This window comes from Hydra vulgaris, chromosome 04, assembly GCF_038396675.1.
Source record: "Hydra vulgaris chromosome 04, alternate assembly HydraT2T_AEP".
NCBI classification, from domain to species: Eukaryota; Metazoa; Cnidaria; class Hydrozoa; order Anthoathecata; family Hydridae; genus Hydra; species Hydra vulgaris.
Window position 1 is genome coordinate 371,533 of NC_088923.1, and position 5,173 is coordinate 376,705.

A 5,173-nucleotide genomic window follows, 5' to 3' on the forward strand; every position below is an offset into this window, starting at 1 on the left:
TAATTTACAATGGTCTATTCTAAAGTCTGCTCATGCCTATAATAACATTTCCAAAAAATGTATGCTATTTTGCAAGAAAAATTTGAAATTATTACTCATTTAAATCAAGAAAATTTACTGAATAAAAAGTCAGAATTAATTTCTAAATGCAGACATGAAAATAAGTTCCTTTTAAAAAACTATAAAAACAAATGATCAGTCCAAATTTATCCAAGTTCTGAAGAATTCTTTTCATGAATTTTTAATTATCTAATGTATTTAATGCAACTTGCTGGTTGCAAAATACTACAGTTATTATATAATTAATTATAACAATTACCAAGTTCTTGTAAAATAATTTTTTTCTATAATTTGAAATTTTTTAATGTTTAGACATTCTTCCTGATGAACCTACTGATGGAAAAGCACTGTGCAGAAGAAAGAAAAAATTAGATAAGTGTTTTTACTAATTTATTATTGCTTGGCGATTTGCTCTATAAAAATCGCTTTGCAATTTATTGCATCAGCGATTTAAAAAAAAAATCCGCTATTTTTGCGGTTTTTTGTGTTTTGTCAGATTTATGGCAAATAGTTTGTGTAATAGCATTATTTGTTCTATAAAAAAAATTTTAAATATTATTTGTGTTTTGTTTTGTATTTTAGAACTTGAGACACAAAAAAAGAACACAAATGAACTGAAATTAAAGCTTAAAATATGTTATGAGTAAGTTTTTTATGAAAGTTTTTACTACATATAAGTATTAATAAGTATTAATGACATATACTTCAGTAGGAATGATTTTTATATCTGAATAATAGCTTTTGAAAGTTAAAAATATTTATTAGAAAGAATAAAAACCAGAGTTGTTAGTGCTTGGCCTTGGTCTGGCCTTAAGGCCAAAAATTTAGGCCTTAGCCTTGGTCTTGGCCTTGAAAATTTTGGCCTTGGCCTTGATTGTTTTGGCCTTGGCCTGTAAAAAAAGTACATGTTTTCTTATCGATTTTGTTGAAATCTGTGCATAACCTTGGTTTATTTTTACAAAATGTGGTTTTATTGTCACAGCACTTGCTACTTACAGTTGTGTTGATAATTAGCCTTAACTTAAGGCAAAAGTTGAAGTGTTTGGTCTTAAAACTCCTAATCTTGGCCTTGACCTTAAAACTCTTAGCCTTGGTCTTGTAACATTTGGCCTTGGTATTGTAACATTTGGCCTTGGTCTTGGCCTTGTAAGGTGTGGCCTTGGCCTTTCTATATTTGACCTTGTTAAGAACTCTGTTAAAAACCGTGTTTTTTTTTAAGTAAATAAACTTAAAGTCAATAAAATCAAAGTATATAGATTGAGATTTTTTAAAAGAATGACAATTTCAGAAAATTTTTTAAAACATCGGCACATTATCATGGGTATAACTTGATATATAATTAAATACATTGGTAAAACTAATTTTATAGATTGGTGAAAACGACGTTATCATTTTTTTAATAAAATATTTTAAGTAAGATAAACAAAAATATATAGACTAAGCTTTTTCAAAGACAATGGCACATTTTTCATAAAACAATGGTGCATTATCATTAGTATAACTTACTGTTATATAATTATATATATTATATTTGGTAAAACTATTTATATACATTGGAAAAACTACTTAAATTCTTTTTGTTTATTAAACAACCTTTTGTGTTGAAAAGAAGTAATATACTATGTTCTAATTTAAAAATTATATTTTGTTTAAATTATCATTTAATATTTACTTTCTATTTTCAGTTTTTATATAAACATTCTTGTTAAAATGTTAAACAAGTCTATGTTAAATTTAAATATAAATCAGCAGTAAACATAACTTAATAACACCTTTATCTTTGTCTGCTACCTTTTACTGCTCTGAGGTGTACTACAACTCCTGGTTTAATAAAGCTTATCACTATAATTTTATAGCGCTCATGTTTGATATTTTTAAGTGAAACTGGTTCCCCTCGAATTCAACTGGAAAAAGCTTTTCAAGCCAATGAACTTTTAAAAAAGGTATTATTTTTTCATTTGCTTGTAATATATAAATTTAATATGTAAATTCACTTTTGTATCCCTGTTTTATAATTACTAAACAAATAGTTCATTCAGCATAATAATAAAAAAACATTTTTAATAATGTTAAATATATTGGTGGTCATAAAATATATATTTATAATATGAGTTAACTATAATTATGGTATAATATATGGTCATATCTTTTATAATATATACAATTTTCAATTTCTTCTATTTTATTTGGTAGAATTTGTGCACTGTGATAAATATAAATTTAATAATGAAAGCAGATACTCTATGCCACTTATTATGAAATTATCCTTTTTACAGTCTAGATTAAGGATGTTATAAAAGTGGATGTTATAAATGTTATTGGAGCAGGTGTTGGAGCTGGTGATTTATTTATTAGTCAAAGTTGGAATTGGAGGTGAAAAAATAGAACTGTCTGCGCAAGCCTCATGAAATAAAATAATTTACTACAACATTTTAGTAGAGGGCATTTCCATTCCAATGAGTCAAAAAAAATGAAATTTTTAAACCAATATTTTTTTAATTGGGAAGATGAAATTCAAATGAAGGTAGGTGATATTTTGATTATCCAAAAGAAAAAATTATGGATGACAAGTTTTTTTTCATGTGGGTTATTCCATATCAAAGCACCTAGTTTTTTGAAAGTTCCCCAGGGTACCATCTCAGATTTGCTTTAAACTTTGACCACACACAGATCTTATGAAAAAAATACAATCCAGAAAATTTCAGCTTGATTGACCAATTTATGATTGAATTAAAAATGACCAAAATCCGAAAAATTTGTGTATCAGGAGCTTACAGCAGTTTTTTTCGATTTTTGACAAACCATAACTTTTTAAATAAAGATGGTGATCACCTAAAGTTTTGTAGGGTAATAGTTTTTCACCCAAATAATCCATTATTGCAGTTGTTTTTGACTGATTTTCTACAGTTTTTGAGTTATTATATCTTAAAGTTGCTAAATATTGCAACATAAATATTTTTTCGAACTTAAACGTGTTACAGTTTAATACTTGCTTACAGAAAGTGGATTTTTTGGTTACTTTTGTTTACTTAGGGTCACCACTTGTTAGAATAATCAAAATTATGCATTAAAAATTAATTTAGCACATGCAGCAGCCTATTGAAAAATCACTTTTTTTAAAAATTATGATAAATTACATTAAATTTGCTGGCATAGAAAGTAGTTGAAATAAATTATGAAAGTTTTTAATGTTAAGGTTCTATATATAGACAATCACCAAAAAAATTTATGACATGATTGTAGCCTTTTGAGAGTGATGATCTTTTTAAAAGGAGAACAAAAAAATACCCCTTACCACATTCAATATCTATACCACAAATTTTATACAAACTATACTGTAAAAAAGTGCATTCAAAGAGTAAGATAATCAGTTAAAAGAAAAAGTATGTATACATGAAACTAATTAGCTTATCTCTAATTTATGTAACTCATAATACTGTCATAGCCAATACTAGAAAGAATATAGTCATGAGCACTTATACTTTTAATCAATGGAACACTTATTTGACATATTATCTTGTCAAATAAAACCCAACACTGACTTATTTGTGCATTGTTTGTCCATTTTAAATTTAATTTGTTTCTTTGCATTAACTTTACATTAACGTCTTGGTTTTCATTACAAATATCAACCACAAGCCCTATGTACCATTCTTCATCGTAAAAGCATGCAATATATTTACCGGGTTGAAAATTTGAAGGATTCTTTTTAATCAAAATAACATCATTTAACACATGAGTATCATAGACAGTATTACTAGAGATTCTTCGTAAAAACAATTTCTCTGCATTTGGTACAAAACAGCGATAGCTTCTTGTTCCCGAAACTGTGCGCATCCCTTCATATCGTTTCTGAAAGTCTAAAGTTGTTTCATGTTTATTAATATCATCACTTGAAAGATAAAATATGTTAAAACCTTTGATGTTTTTTTGAGCCCATGTAAACAGATCTTGTGGTGTGAGAATCTGATTTGTAATTGCTGCTCGTAGACTAGCCTTTGCTGCTTCTCTTTTTATAGTACAGGGCTTGTGATGAAGAAAATCGTCAAGCGTGTTATATCGCGCTCGTAAAATTAAAATATGTTTTTATCGAGCGTGATTATGTGCGCTCAAAATAACTTTGGCGAGAGTGATCATAAAAATTGCTGAAGGCGATGTTCATAAAAAGCTTTTTATTTTTTTATATCTTTTTTTATTTGTTACATAATTCTTTCGTCAAAAAATGTTGGAGTTAGTATCACACTCATGAAACTACTTCAACAAAGTAGATTTTTATACTTCCAAACTTCTTGTATATTGTCAGATCGCGATTTTATTTTTAACTATTTATGTTATAAAGAAATAATATCAAACAAAAACGCAACTTCTTAATAATTTAGTATTGAAGTATAATTTAGTGACTTAGTTTTGCTTCGTTGTTTTGATATATGTATTTTAAAATGTTACGCTGTAAACTTAATTAACGGTTAATGGTTTTTATATTTCTTGATATTTTTTATTCAAATTAATTATTTAATTTTTTTAAAATTTCTTTTTTGAATTACGTTTTTTTTATCTTAAAAAAATAACACAAGAATAATTTGAAATAATAATAAATTAGAATAATAACTTTCCATTTAATAAATGTTGACGTCATTACTTTGTTTCCCTTTCGAATATGATTGCGAACATTCTAAACAACAGAATCGTTTTAAATTTGAGTTAAAATAAATAATAGTTAATGAAAAACCTATGCTATGAACTAAAACTAATTTTAAAAATTACTCTATTATTAATATTTATTTTTATTATAAATGATGTGTGGAATATTACAAACAATAAATCAAATAAATCTTACTTGATATTTTCACAAGATTAAAAATACTCTGCAGTTTCAATTTTCTTATAGTGGTTTTCTAATTTTCTATTCTTATTTTATTAGCGCATTTTGTATTCACATTTTGTTTCCACGTGCACATTCCATAATTGAAATTACTGACTATTAACGACTTCAAACTGCTCCTTCATTACGTTAGTCCAAAAGAGAACGACGTAGTGCTTTTTATATTTGATATTAGTGCTTTGATAATAGAATATTTATAATAAAAAATCTTTTTTAAATATTTTATGAAAA

At 26.3% G+C, this 5,173-nt stretch overlaps 1 long non-coding RNA gene across 1 annotated transcript; it reads left to right on the forward strand.

Annotated features, from left to right (window-relative positions):
• Positions 1-621: 621 nt before the first annotated feature.
• LOC136078939 (uncharacterized) lies at positions 622-2,571 on the forward strand. Its single transcript, XR_010637797.1, has 3 exons — positions 622-703; positions 1,940-2,003; positions 2,337-2,571. It is a non-coding gene; the product is annotated as an uncharacterized LOC136078939 (long non-coding RNA).
• The last annotated feature ends 2,602 nt before the right edge of the window (positions 2,572-5,173 follow it).